Source organism: Capra hircus, chromosome 15, assembly GCF_001704415.2.
Source record: "Capra hircus breed San Clemente chromosome 15, ASM170441v1, whole genome shotgun sequence".
Taxonomy (NCBI): Eukaryota; Metazoa; Chordata; class Mammalia; order Artiodactyla; family Bovidae; genus Capra; species Capra hircus.
In genome coordinates this window covers 31,736,520-31,752,208 of record NC_030822.1, presented here as the reverse complement: position 1 = coordinate 31,752,208, position 15,689 = coordinate 31,736,520, and the positions used below count along the sequence as shown (strand labels likewise).

Genomic DNA, 15,689 nt, shown 5'->3' with positions numbered 1-15,689 from the left:
GGGGGCCGGGAGGAGGGGGCCCCGGCGCGCCCGAGAGGGAGAGCTGCCGAAGCCCGGCCGCAAACAAGAGCCCGGGACGCGCGGCGTGGGGGCGGCGGGGGGAGGAGCCGGCAGACAAAAGTACTGAACTGCGACAGTGGCGAGCGCCAAAGCAAACTGTGGCATAAACACACGAAACGCATCTCACAGAGGCCTGCCTGACAAACCTGATAGCCCCGGACACTCCCCCTCCGCGCTCTTAAGACGGCAGTGACAGCCGGTCCATCTCAGGCCAGCCGCTGCAGGGTAGGCCGCGGGCTGCCCCGTGGGTTAGATCAGCCCTGCCTGGAGGAGAGCAGGGCAGGGAGGAAGACCCAGAGGCTTTCGAGAGCGCACGGGACGCAGGCCCTCGGAAACAAGGGGCGGCTTCCTGCCGGCTCCGGGGCGGGCCGCGTCCCTAAGCACACACGCCGCTCGCTCGCACACAAAGCACCGGCCTCCGTCCGCAGGCGCCGCCTGCCCTGGGACATGGCCGCCCCGTTCCCCGAGGGAACCTCTCCAGCCCGTACCTTCTGCGTGGCTAGGCCGGGCTGCCGCGCCGCGCCCGCTCCTCCCCCTCGGCCACCCAAACCAGGTGCCCGGGCCCACGGCGGCCCTGGAGCGCGGGCCTGCGCTGTCCTGTCCGGGTGACTGCGCGCTATTGTCGGCTGCGGAATGGCCGCCAAAACCCCAGCTGTGCTGCCAGAACCTAATCCCCTGTTCCGCCGAGCACTGGCGGGGAGGGGCTGAGGGGCCGAGTCTCGGGACCTCGGGAGGCAGGCAGGAGCCCCTCAGCAGACACAGGCACTGGGACCCGTCGGCAGAGTCTGCTCCCGCCTCCCCCTCCAGGGCCGAAAAGAAAAGATGTCTGACGCTCATAAAACAAAACCAGTGTTTCCACCCCCCAAACAATGACCCTCACCGATCACGAGAGAAACCCACCGGCCATCGGGAAGCCCCTCATCTTACCTGCACTTACACCACAAACATTTATTAAGCACCTACTATGCAAAGGTACTGCCAGAGGACACTCTAGACAGCACAGTCGTATCCGACTCTTTGCGACCCCATGGACTGTGTAGCCTACCAGGCTTCTCTGTCCATGGGATTTTCCAGGCAAGAATACTGGAATGGGTTGCCATTCTCTTCTCCACAAGATCTTCCCAACCCAGGGATCAAACCTGAGTCTCCTGCATTGCAGGCAGGTTTTTCACCCTCCGAGCCACTAGTGAAGCCCAGAGAGCACACAGACAAGAATCACACCAAGCATCTGTACTAAGGTAGGTTATAATTCCACAGATAAGCAATGTGACTTGAAATTATATTTCAAGACAGCATGTGCTAATTTTCACAAAAAGGGACAAAAATTCTAACCAGTCGAGAGTAGGGAAGGACTAAAAACTAACTGATATTTTAATCTGGATCTTAAAACACATAGGTAGAACTTGCCCACATAGAAATGGAGAGAAGGAAGAAGGAAAGCAGAAAGGTGTGGACATAGTGGAGGAACAGACTTGAAGGGAGAACTGGGGTAAGATTTGGAAAATTCTGAACTTCAAGAAATGGAACAAAGATTTAGATATTTATTTTTATTGTTTGTTTCTAGCACAGAGATGTGGTGCGATGAGAAGTGTACTTTGAGAAATTATTCTGGTATATAAATGAATGAGACTAGCAGCAGGGAAGCAGGTCAAAGGCTGCCATCACAGACAGGAGACAGGCAATGGTGGCGGGGGGAGAGGGGGCTGTTGAAGGTAAGAGAGTGGAAAAAAGGGGAATGACAGACACAGTGGGGACAGGATGAAGGGAAGGGAATGACTGAAAGCTGAGGGAGGAATTGTAAAGAAGAAAGTGTGAGGGATGGGAGGGAGGACAGAGAAGCCATATACAGAATTAAAATAAGTGTAGAACTGCTAGGGATCACATTATTAACAGAACAAGGAAGAAAGCAAGGTGCAATAATAGCAGCTAATGCTTACTGTGTGCATACTATATGCCAAGCGCTGTTCTGCTGGTCTTGTGTGCGTTGTGTTAAACTCATTAATCTGAAAAACTCCCCTCAAAGAGTAGACACTATTATCACTCATCTTTACAGTGAGTAAACTAAGCCACAGAGATAAAATAATTTGCCCCAGATCACACAGCTTGTGAATGGCAGGACACTGACACCACCTGCTGCTCTGTGACCCCTGGCAAGTAACCTCTGAGTCTCAGCTCTCCTATTTGTAAAACAAGGATAGATACTTATTTTGTAAGATTGTGATGAGGATTCAATAACATCTATAAAATGCCCAACACACTTCTTGTGCTTAGTCGCTCAGTAGTGTCCGACTCTTTGCAACTGAAAAGAAAAGATGTCTGATGCTCATAGAACAAAACCACAGTTTCCACCCACCCACCAGTGACCCTCACCAAGTCCATGAGAGAAACCCATGGGTCACTGGGAAGCCCCTCATCTTACTTCCACTTACACCACACACATTTATTAAGCATCTACTATGCAAAAGGTACCGCCAGAGGACACTCCAGAGAGCACACGTGCTCAGTTGTGTCCAACTCTTTGGGACCCCATGGACTCTAGCCCACCAGGCTCCTCCATCCATGGGGATTCTCCAGGCAAGTGGGTTGCCATGCCCTCCGCCAGGGGATCTTCCCAACTCAGGGATCGAACCCAGGTCTCCTGCTTTGCGGATTCTTTACCATCTGAGGCACCAGGGAAGCCCAAGAATACTGGAGTGGGTAGCCTATCCCTTCTCCAGGGGATCTTCTCAACTCAGGAATCGAACCGGGGTCTCCTGCATTGCAGGCGGATTCTTTACCAGCTGAGCTACCAGGGAACCCAGCACACTGACTAGCAAATAAGGCACAGGGTGTACTTAAAGATCAATTCCTACTTACGGATTTTTGGCCTCTTGTCACCAGGGTGTCCAAGCAGAAGTTCGCTCACCATTTGTCAGGGAAGCTAGTGGGGTGCTTCTCCCTGAAAGACATTAGGTCCCCAGCCAGGATGCTTGCTTTCCCTCCATCAGTATGCCTCTATGGATTTTATTTTATCAACACCTCAATTACTGGCATCTTGTGATGGGGTTAGATTGTAGGGGACTTTCTACACTGGGTTTCTTTTTATGTTTGAGTTTATTTTTAATAACCATGTATTACACTGGTGATCAGAAAAATGTCTCTACATACTGCATTTGTCATTTGTATTGCCTTGACTGTATATGCAGGGAAGTCTTGTTTTCACATCTAGAATGTAAATTCCTCAAGGGCATAACCATCTATGATACCCCATAGTACCACTGAACTACATCTGGATGGAAGGCTTCTGGCCTTTTCAACCTTCTGGCCACCAGAGAAGGACTGTGCTGAGTAGTGGGGGTGTTCTGGAAGGGGTCAGAACGAGGCCCATTGCTGCAGAGACCTCCATGGTCCCACTTCTTCTCCTGGGCAGACCCTATATCCTATTCCCATGGTATCACTTGCAGTCTGTGGTTGGCAATCACTCTTGGTATTCAAAGATGCACCAGGAGAGTAAAGGCAAAGCAAAAACCAAAGCTTTTATAGAAAAGCAAAGAGGCAAACATAATTTAATGACTGGCATGATCAATACTCCAGAAAAGATCTGAGGTGAAAATAGGAGGCAGGCCTCCTAAAATCACCACTGCCACATCTGGCACTGTGTCAGCTCTGAAGCTCCCTAGCACACGAAAGGATTGATACTGAGTCTCAAAAGAATACAAGAAGTCCTCCTCCCACCCTCCCTTGGCTTTAAACTCAAGACAACAGCTTCCAGCTGTGCAGCCTCAGAGGCGCTGAACTCTCCTCTGGAACGGCTCCACCGCAGCTGCCAAGCTTCTGGGCCTGCTCCTCAGGACAGCCCAAGGAGCTGGGCCAGTTTTCCCGGCCTCTCCCTCCCCCACCATCCCCCACCACAGAGCGCCACTCCCCTCCCTTCCCCTGCCCTCCCCTCCCCTCCCTTCCCCTGCCCTCCCCTCCCCTCCCAGGGCAGCCGGCCAGAAGAACCTCCCCACCCCTCCTCCCAGCCTAGCCAGGGAGTCAGCAGGCCATAGCTCCTGCTGGATTCCACAGATCCTGCTCACGGTCCCCAAAAGATTGCGATAAGAGTGGTAAAACCATTTTTAAAAGAAAGAGAAGGAGGGGAGGAAAACGACACCAAACACAGAATCTGAAATAGGCTTCAGGTAGAGGCTGGAGGCATTGGGGATGGCTGCAGAATGGACAAGGTTTTCAAGGCATCTGGTATAGCTCCTGAAGTGAGTGGTATATGGTATATGGGTATTTATTATTCTTGTTTAAGATATAAACATTATGATTTTTTTAAGTGTATTATCATTTTTACAAGTTTAAACTGAAGAAAGGAAGGGAGCTATTCCCCTGAGATGGTTCAGGAGTGAGTGGTTCTTAATACGAATCATTTGCCTGGCATTCACAGCCCTATGGGACCCGGCCCAGGTCTTCCCTTCCACAGTCACTGCCCTTACCCAAACCCTCCACCCTTCCAGTCTTTGCACCGTCTTCTGAGGTCCCTCTGAACCTCACACCTCAGCCTACCAGCCTGGGAGGGAAGCTTTCACCACAGGAAGCTACAGGCTAAAGCCTAATGAGAGCCTCTCTCTCAGTCCCTACAGGCCCTCCCACAAGGAATGTTGGCAGGAGAAATGCTTATGGATCCACTACCCTATGCAATGCCTTCTAAGTCCTTCCTCTGCCACTTGATGTCCTAGCATAATAAATATCTAAAGACTATCATTACTGTTGTTGCTGTTACTGTTGTAATTAATAGCTAACATTTAATGAGCACTTGGTATGTGCCAGACACTATGCTAAACACTTCTTAGCTTTACTTTGTTTAATTCTGACAATAACCCAGTGACACAATAACCCAAAATACTATGATTATCCCTATTTTACCGAAGTGGAAAACTGAGAATGGCTACATAACTTGCTGAAGGTCACAAAGAATAAATGTTGGAGGTAAAATCTGAGCCCAATTTGAGCCCAGATCCCATCCTCTTATATGGTCATTTTATCTCATCCTCAGGGAAGTCTTAAGGTAGGTTTTATTTCTAAAGATGACAAAATCTGAGGCTCAGAAATTAAGTGACTTGGTCACCTGAATAGTGAGTTGTCTGTCTGGTCTCTAGACCATTCTCTGCTGCTCTCAAATAAGCAATCATTGAATTAAAAAAAAAAAAAAAAGGCAGCAGGACATCCTCAGTGGCTCAAAGAAGCCTCACACCTCTACCTCCTCCCCAAAATCAACTGTTTAATCAAAAACATTCAATGGTTCCAATTTCCAAGATAACCCCTAAAGGTGGTCCAGTAGCTAAGACTCCACACTCCCAATGCAGGGGACCCAGGTTCAATCCCTGTCAGGGAACTAGATCCCCCATGCTGCAACTAAGAGTTTTCATGCCACAACAAAGATCGAAGATCCCGTGTGCCACAGCTAACACCTGGTGCAGCCAAATAAATAAAATTTAAGTAATCACTAAAGTTTTTTTTCTGAAGATGCAAGAGCTTTATATTAAAGGCCAAAACTCTTCTGAATCAGCAAGCACAGAAGAGAAGTCTTCTCCTAGAAGGGATGTTGGACATATCTAAAGGGTGAGAAGCCATGGAGAAAGAAGGATGGAGGAAATACCACTGGCTGGAGGGAAGGACAATATTTCAGAACCCTGACCTGGAGCTTATTTACCAGGCCTCATTCTCCCTCTCCAGAGGGTAGTGGCTAAGTAATGAGGCAGTGTTGGCAAGCCTGAGCTTCCTGGGGAGAAAAGCAGAGGGCATATCAAAACCCAGAGAGGATTCATTATGACATCCAAGAGGCTCTATTCACTTCTCCCTCAAGGAGGTCTTTCTACAAAACACCTAAGAACCTGTTCACCCTGTTTCATTGTCACAGAGGAGCAAACGGCTCTTTTCCTAAAGGCAACATATCTAGCAGTGTTTGCTCACAAGCCCAGAACTGATGCTGAGAAAGGCCAAAGAAACAAAAGAACACTTTTAATGTGAAGATTTATAACTCCTGGAGACAGCCTTGCCAGTAATAGAAAACACACTAGGTTTGGTGTTGGAAGTGACTGGAGGGAAATTCTGCATCAGCCACAGACTGTACTTGTGGCTTTCAAGCAAGGCACTTGCCCTAACTTGGGCCTCAGGAAAAGGTGAGGGTCAGATCATATCTAAAGGTATCTCCAAAAATTTCCCATGATTCTTTCTCCAGGACACCATTCTCAACAAGAATCTTGCAATAAAATGAATTTCCTCAGTACCTGGTCAAAAACCTCACCAGTTAGGGCTTCCTTCTCCCCCAAATAGCAAGTCCACTAGAAACAGGCACTTTGTCTGTCACCCTACTGGGTCCCATGCCCAAAGCGAGGCACTCAAAGGTGTTTCATTAATCCTGATGAGAGGAGGAGGTCCTCAAAAACTGGTAGTTCCAACCATGGGGTACAATGAAAAGTAATAGGAGCCATACTGGCATTTACAAGGTTTCATAAATAAAAGCCACAGAGAAAGTGCAATTTATGATTCCATTGATCTCAACACCCAGAAGAAAAGCAGCTTTCTATACCTGGCCAACAAATCACAGACTCTCAAGGATGAAAGAGCCCTTAATGATCTTCTAGTCCCCCTTAGATCAATACTGGAATACACTGACAGCTCTGCTGAAGATTTCCTATCTTCTGCCCAAGAGAAATTTTACAGCTTATCTGTAAAAGCTTATTTGCTTATGCCTGAGCAAGGACTGCTAATTCGAGACAACTTGCGATTTCAGAACAAGAGCTGGGAGAGCAGGATCCTGCCCAGGATCCCATAAAACTCAGAGGACATCTCTCTCTTTTCTCTTCTCTCCCTCTCTCCCATCCTCTCTCTGTCTTCCTCTTCCTCTCTCTCTTTAGTATCTCCACCTCTCACTCAGCACTGAAACCTCTGTCTGTCTGGTTCAAATCCACTTCTACCACACCAGGATGATTTTAACCACTGACAGAAATTAACAAAAACATATTAATAGGGATTAGATTTCTGAATGAGGTGCCAGATAACTCAAGAACCAAATCTGTCAATGTTACTAATAAGTAAAATAAATGGATCTGGTGTCTAACATGGTCATGATAAAAAATTTTAAAATTTAAACAATTAAAAAACCCTAACATTTTAACAGATCTCAAGGATTTAAAGAAGGCTATGTCTCACGTCTCTCAATTAACCCCCCTAAACTTAGAACCCGAAAAGGCAAGCATGTTGTTTATTAACAATTTTATAACTAGGACCCTAGGCTTCAAAAAAAGAAGGCAATACCTGCCCTCAGGGTCAACCACCAAGGCTGCAGAACCAGAACTCATCTTCTAAATCCCCGACTCTCTCCAGTCCAGCCGAGCTACATCCTATATACCTTTCCCATCAGCACAGCTTTTTATTCATTCAAAGCACTTTTGAATTTCTTGTTCAAACTGTTTCTACTACAGCTTGTGAAGTGGGCAGAGCTGGAATCATTTTCTCCATCTTTAAAGACACTAAACACCATTCGACAAAATAACATTCCATATATCTGGCATCATTGAGAAGTACAGAATCCCCAACAAGCAGTTTTTCTAAAAACTGAAATCTCCCTTTAGGATCAAACCCCTTTTGAAAAAAAACTATTCACGATACAAAGTCCTCAAAATGTCTAAGATATGTTACTCTTAGAGTTAATGAAATTTAATCAGAGACATTCAACTATAAACGTGAAACAAACAACCTAGAATACTGTGCTCAGATGAATGAGATGGGCTCAGAATCCTGTGACGAGACATACCTATAACTCACCTAAACATGAGCTCAAAGAACAAGGCCTTGGGTAGTGCTGAACGGAAGGTGAGAGAACACTGGAAAGCATAGTAGAGACCAGGAGTGACTCACTGAAGGAGCAGTGTGAGGCACTGAAGGACTCTGAGCAGGAGAATGGTATATGTGTTACGTGCTGTGGAAAGGATGGATCTGGCAGGACGCTGAGTCCAGAGGCAGAATACAGCAGAAGTAAAACTGCTGCTGTCAGGCAAGGGCAGTAGGAACTTTAAAAAAGGTATATTTAAAAGGCACTGTGGAATAGGCTCCAAGATCTTAGGAAACAGGAGTATGGGAAAGGTGTTGCTGCTGCTAAGTCACTTCAGTCGTGTCCGACTCTGTGCGACCCCATAGATGGCAGCCCACCAGGCTCCCTCGTCCCTGGGATTCTCCAGGCAAGAACGCTGGAGTGGGCTGCGAGCTGTAAAGACCTCTAGGATTCTCACTTTGGTGAAAGACTTCAGAAGAGGAACACAAGAGGAACTGCTGTTTTACAAGCCCTGTGAGGGACGGATTAACTCAGGAAGGCATGATGAGGAAAGCTTTACCGAGGAAGTAGTATTGAAGCTGGGTACTTAAAGTATGAGTAGGATGAGTAAGGTTTCACCAAAAGAGAAGTTAAAAAAAAAGCATTCTAACAGGGAGAACAGCATGTGCAAAGACAGAGAGCTTATCACATCCGAGCCATGGCGTGCAGTTTTGGGAAGGTGTAGCAGATGGTGAGGCTGAGCAGCACTAACTCGTGAGGCACTGACATCACACTAAGGAATGCATTTGTCATCCTGGAGGTAATGGGGAACAATCAAGGTTTCGAAGGGAAGAAGTAAAGGGGAGTAACACAGATCAGACCTATGTTCCCGGCTGTATAACGTACAGGCTAGAATGGTGAGAAACAAAAGGCAGGCAATATAGCATGATGGTTAAGAGCATGGAGTCTGGAGTTAGACAGACTAATTTCAACTTTGGCTCTAGGGATGTCCCTGGTGGTACAATAGATTAAAAAGTCCACCTACCAATGCAGGGAACACTGGTTCAATTCCTGGTCAGGGAAGATTCCATGTGCCATGGAGTAACTGAGCCCATGCACCACCACTACTGAGCCCAAGCTCTAGAACCTTCGAGCCGCAACCACTGAAACCCTCGTGCTCTAGGGCCTGTGCTCTGCAACAAGAGAAGCCACCACAATGAGAAGCCCATGCAACAAAGAGTAACCCTCGATCACTGCAACTAGAGAGCCCCCACATGTAACAACAAATACCCAGCACAGCCAAAAAAGCTGGAGCCATATTTAAAAAAAAAAAAAAGATCCTGGCTCTAGGACTTTAATAACTGTGCAAGCTTCCCCATCTGTAAAATGGGAGTAAGAATACTTTCTCAGAGGGTGATATAGGGAATTTACAAGATAGTATGTATGGAGAAAGTGCTTAGGACAGTACCCAGCACAGAGGTTGAAAGTTCATTAGTAAAAAGTTACTTCTGTGTGTGGTCTAGTGTTGTGCATGTTCCTCCTCCTACCCAAAGTTTTCTCTTCCTGTTCACATGATTAATTCTAACTTATCCTTCATGCATGATTGCATGCTAAGTTGCTTCAGTCATGTCCCACTCTGTGGGACCCTATGGACTAGAGCCTGCAGGCTCCTCTGTCCACGGATTCCCCAGGCAAGAATACTGGAGTGGGTTGCCATGCCCTCCTCCAGGGGATCTTCCCCACCCAGGGACCGAAGCCAAGTCTCTTAAGTCTCCTGTGTCAGCAGGCGGGTACTTTACCACTAGCGCCACCTGGGAAGCCCCATCTTATCCTTCATACCTTTGCTCAAATGCCACTTCTCCATGTAAAGTCTCCCTAACCACCTGGATTAGGTCAGGCATAGCATCATATTCTTTTCCTTTATAGCTCTCATAGTCTCTAGTTACATCTTTCTGTATTTCATTCTCTTTTTTCTACTACTGTAAGTTCCACGAAGTCACATACCATGTGCTCGCCACTGAATTCCTGGAACGGAGTAAAGTGCATGGCACCTGATAGGCATTTATAGAATTAATCAAAGGTTTCAAATTACATTTTTTAAATGAACTTATAAGATGCAATATTTATATAGGTTAGAGATAGCAATTTGGGTCACATTTGGAACACCGTGACTATAATCAGAAGTGGGTCTGTGGTGGGATCATGCTTGCCCTGTTGGGCCTGTAAAGGAGTGGTATATTCATTTGCTATTGAAACCAGCTAATCTTAGGCCAAAGCCTCTGCCTTACACAACTCTAGGAGGCACCAGCATTAAGAGAGGAAATGAGAGAAAAATGGAAGAAATTCCAAATCTTTGGGAATTCTATTTAGGTCCTCTACTCCTCTATATTATTTCCATTTTGCAGCATTTAACAGAAACTGGTGACTATACCAAATGTCAACAACAACAAAAAAAGGAGATAATACTGGTAGATAAGAGAATGGATTTGGGATCAAACAAACGTCTTCATTTCTCTTCTTACTTGAGGTTCACATCATCTCCTGCTTAGATACCTCCCTCACCAAAACCAAGTAGCAGTTGTGTTTGGCTTTTCACCACTGATGGTATTTTCCATCTACAAAATATTTCACGTGATCTCACAACAGTTCTGTGAGGTAGACGTTATTGTTTTCATTTTATCAAAAAGAAATGAGGTCCAGAAAAGTATCTCCCCTAAGGTTACACAACGAAAGAGCAATAGGACCACGATGCAACTCTGACGTTCTGGCTCCAGACCTGGAGCCCTTTCCAGCCCTTTCCACCCGAGACAACCATGAGCTATCCTGCCATATACTTTCACTCCTTTTAAAAAGAAAACCGCATGGGACAATGACTGGAAGGGTGGGCGTACCGGGCGCTGCTAGTGTTCTTGATGCAGCACTAGTTACACAGGCGTGCTCACTTTCTGTAAATTTCAGGAATCATATACTTTACAAGCTGTTCGACATGTGTTACACTGTAAAAAGTAAATACCAGGCAGAACTACGACAGACTAATCAAAATTCAGAAGCATTAAGTTGCATACCTCAGGACTACATGTATATTTACCTACATGTAGCTTCTCAAGCAGCAGCTACATATAGGACACCTACCAGTTAATTAAGTACAAAATCCTTGCACACTCAAATACCATATCCACCCACCTGCTTCTCCCTACCCAGAACGACCAGATGATATGAGTGAATCTGTTGGGATTAGGAGCAAGGGAAGCCCAGAAAGGGACCAAGAATATACAGTTAATGAAAAAAAAAAGGCACTGAAAAGTAGAACTATCCTGTACCTTCAATGATACGATATCTCAATTTTAGAGATAATAAAAATGTGAAAAAATAGCCAGTGCCAATTATAAAATGCATTTTAATTTCAGACTGTTAAAATGTAACAAAAACAAAAGGCATTTAAAAGCAAATGAAATACAACGTTCTAAAATCTCAAGAGGCATAGCAATTGTGGAACTGTAGGACTGTAAACCTGTGGAATGACAGGCCTAGAGAGGACCTGGAGACCAATGTCTCCCGGTATAAGCTTTCTATTTTACAGATGAGAAGACTGAGACCCTTGTTTAGCAGTTGCTAAATGACCTCATTAAATTAAAGCTCACACATCAGAAAGTTTAGAACTACACCTACAAAGTTGGTTCCCTTACTCCTGCGTTCTCTTTCCACTACGCAGATACTAAACCCAAGGGATTTACATGATAACTCTATTTTTACTTTCATAATTCTTTACTTCATTAACTCACTAAAAAAATTTAAAGCACCTCTTAGAAATCAATTAAGATGAAAAACTATTTAGGAAACTTCATTTTTTACTCAGGAAGTTTATCTTCCTTGTTCTGTAAAACTAATGAAGCAATACAAAGTTAGATAAAAACAAAATTAGCCTCCATGATCTCTCAGCCTCCAAGTCCTCCCATAAGATAAGAAACATTAGGGACTTCCATGGCGGTCCAATAGTCAGGACTCCATGCTTCCACTTCGGGGGGTGGGGGAGGTGGGTTCCACCTCCAGTTAGGGAACTAAGATCCCACATGCTGTGCAGTGTGGCCAAAAATTAAGTTAAATGTACAACTTGCGGGCTATCAGTTCCTATGCTTGTGTATACATCACCATAATTTTTAAAAAAGAAATGTTATCAGATTTTTCCATGCCCCCAAAATCATAAGCACAAGTATATTTTTTATATTTTAAGAGGATTTTTTAAATTGTTCTCTATTTTTCAAAAACTAGGTTTACATATTAACATTGCTCTACAACTTATTTTTCTCACTTAATAATTGATTATGAACATTCCAAGGGTCAGTAAATTTAATTCTAACTCATACTTTTAAAAAACTGTATAATAACAGTGCTTATAAAAGATATACCATAATGTGTTCACATATTTTTCTATTGATGGACGTGGACATTTCCAGTGTCAGATTTCAAACAGTGCTATAATGAATATCCCTGTACATATTTCTTTTCACACACGTTCCTTGTTGTCCCAAACATGACTGCTTTTCTTCCTATCAACATCCTTGCTTTGCACGCTCACTGAATTCCTCTCTGGGCCCCGTGTGATAACTGAAAATAAAGCAACTTGGAGAATGTCAAGACAAGACATGTGATAGTTACTGTTGGCGAATCAGAACTGGCCTGTCTGGCTGCCTTTCCCAGCCACCTGCGCACATGCCTCCCATGCCCTCGCACATGCGCTCCTTGCTCTCGGCCCAGTAGCTGCTTCCAACTCAACTGACATGGGCAGAGCTGGCCTGGCAAATTAATTCTACTGTGTCACACTCCCGGCCCACCAGCTATCCAAGCAAGAGGGAAGGAGGGAGAATACATTATCACCATGAAATAATATAATAGAGAAGTACACAGAGTAAAAAGCAAAACACCCCATTTGTCAAACTTTTAACCTATGTTTGCCAACAGCACTCCATTCCTCAGAAGTACCACTGTTAGAAGTTTGTTCTATAACCTTTCAGACTTTTCCTAGCATGCACACACATGCACATATGTATGGATACACAATGTGTGTGTATTTAGACAAAGTGTGTGTGTGTTTGGTCTACCTACCTACAGTCATACTGTAATAATTTGTATTATGAAAGAATGCTACAGCAATAAATAGTGAACCTTTTTACATACAAGCTAATATTTCTCTAGGATACATACCAATAATTGGAATTGATGAAGTCTGTGCATTTTAGACGGAGAAGGCAATGGCATCCAACTCCAGTACTCTTGCCTGGAAAATCCCATGGATGGAGGAGCCTGGAAGGCTGCAGTCCACGGGGTCGCTAAGAGTCAGGCACGACTGAGCGACTTCACTTTGACTTTTCACTTTCACGCATTGGAGAAGGAAATGGCAACCCACTCCAGTACTCTTGCCTGGAGAATGCCATGGAGGGAGAAGGAAATAGCAACCCACTCCAGTACTCTTGCTTGGAGAATCCCATGGAGGGGGGAGCCTGGAAGGCTGCAGTCCATGGGGTCGCTAAGAGTCGGGCACGACTGAGCGACTTCCCTTTCACTTTTCACTTTCATGCATTGGAGAAGGAAATGGCAACCCACTCCAGTGTTTTTGCCTGGAGAATCCCAGGGACGGGGGAGCCTGGTGGGGTCCATGGGGTCGCAAAGAGTCGGCACAACTGAGCGACTTCACTTTCACTTTCATAAAGGATAAAAAGCAATATACTCTTGTTTTAATTTACATTTTCCTGATTTCCAGAAAAGTTAAATATCCTTATGTGTAATCAGTCATTCTTATTTTTAATAGAAAGAATTACCTTTTTGAATTTAAACATGAGAACTCAGAGATATTAAGGTGACATAGCTAGTAAGTAGCAGACCTCAAAGCTAAATTTTTCAACAACTTCTCATCAAAGCTAGGCCTTCTGACAATCTAAAGTAGTCTCCATGACCCAGAGGTCACCAACCTATGCCTGATGGCCAGCTGCCCCTAATTTGTAAATCAAGTTTTACTGGAATACAGCTATGCCCATTCGTTTATGTATTGTCTATGGCTACACTTCACCAATGCCAAAGGTGAATAGTTGGAACTACATGGCCTGCAGAACAAAAAAGATTTATACCCGGATCTAAACAAAACAATTTAACACCTAAAGAAAAGTTTCATTATGAGATTAACTGTTGTCCAATTGACTGGAGTGTGGCTATGTTAGAGAGTATGGCTCATTTTAAAATAAGTTTATATGCAGTATCAGTCTGGAATATTATATTGAAGAAAAGAATCCAAAACACTCAAAAGAAGTCAAAAGACGTTCTTCTACTTCTTGGTTGGAACACTACTCTAAAGGGTTTTCTATGTGCTATTCTTCATCCTCCTTGTCTCTTTAATTTCACCTGATAAGAAACAGATCCAGTTCCTAAGGTCCTTCAGTGATGAGGATAAGCAATATAGCTCCCACTCATATACTAGGATAATATGAAACCAAAGGGAGCCCCACTCTCTCTGCTGCTAACTATCCCTTCCCCTCAACTACCACCACATTAGAGATCTCTCTCCTTCCCTTTTGCTTAGAGAGAGAAGATTCACTAGGGAGCAGCTAACATTTTCAGTATGTCTAGCTAACGGCTAACAGCTAGGGTCCTGGGACTTCCCTGGTGATCCAGTGGCTAAAACTCTGAGCTCCCAAAGCAGGGAGCCCTGGTTGAGGAACTAGATACCACATGCCAGGAGTTCACATGCGGCAACTCAAGATCCTGTATGCCACAACTAAGACTGGGCAGAGCCAAACAGAGAAACAACAACAACAAGTTACGGCCCTGATTTTTGTGAGAAAGGGAAGCTGATTCTCGCTTTCTAGATCCTACCCCTCTGAAGATACTGGCCATAAAAGTAATTTCAACTGGGAATTTTAGGCCATTCAGTTCCTGTAGGGCAGATGAGGAAAGTGCCATTATCCTCATTTTATAAATGGGGAATTGAGGATAACTTATCCTTTCATTTCCAAAGGTCATTTTAGCAAATAGGACCTTCACACAATGACACCTCCATCCACTTTCTCCTATCCTCTCCCAAATGTTGATCTTATATAACAATGGCAAAGAAGCTGACTTTATATAATAATATACTGTAAGGGAAGCCCATTAATATGTATAAAATTATATAATTTAATATAATAATGGAAAGATAATCTAGGATTTTTATTGAGAAACTAATGATTAAAAAAGGAACAGTGCATTTTCTTATGCAAGTAATCAGGCATTCTTTAAATGATTCTCTGGAAAGAAATTTGGCAATACATATCAAGAACCTAAAAAATGTCCATATTCAAACATACTAAGTGAAATAAACTAAACAAAAAGGGACAAAAATGGTATGATCCCATTTATGAGGTACCTAGAATGGGCAAGTTCATAGAGATAGAAAGTAGAACAGAGGTTACCAGAGAGTTGGGGAGGAAGGAATGGGAACTATTGTTCAATGGATACAGAGAATCTGTCTGGGATGATAAAATGTCCTGGAAATGAATAGCAGTGATGATTGCACAACACTGTAAATACACTTAATGCCACTAAATTGTACACCTAATTATGAATTTAACATGTCAAAATGGTAAATTTTACCAAAAAATGTTAAAGTGAGACTGCTAAAAAAAAAGTTTGGTGTTCTTTGATCAAATAATTCCATTCACAGCAATAAAAGTTTAGAAAATTATCTAAAATATAAATACATATATAGGTACTAATATAATTATTTAACATTATGAAAAACTGGAGAAAAACTAAATATCTAACAATAACTCAAGTAAATTAAGATATATGCATACAAGCCTTATGCAGTCATTAAAAATAT

At 44.0% G+C, this 15,689-nt stretch overlaps 1 protein-coding gene across 5 annotated transcripts in view; it reads right to left on the bottom strand.

Moving 5' to 3' along the window:
• Positions 1-15,689, bottom strand: part of NUMA1 (nuclear mitotic apparatus protein 1) — a 69,680-nt gene that overhangs the window by 35,676 nt on the left and 18,315 nt on the right. Inside the window, exon 2 of one of the 5 annotated variants that reach the window (XM_013969704.2) lies at positions 2,917-2,998. The exons of 2 other annotated variants lie outside the window; for them this stretch is intronic. The gene's annotated coding sequence lies outside the window, so the exon portion shown is untranslated. Of the gene's footprint in view, positions 1-206; positions 351-548; positions 856-2,916; positions 2,999-15,689 lie in introns of those variants that run through there. 2 more of the 5 variants (XM_018059415.1, XM_013969706.2) reach the window with 2 other exon arrangements.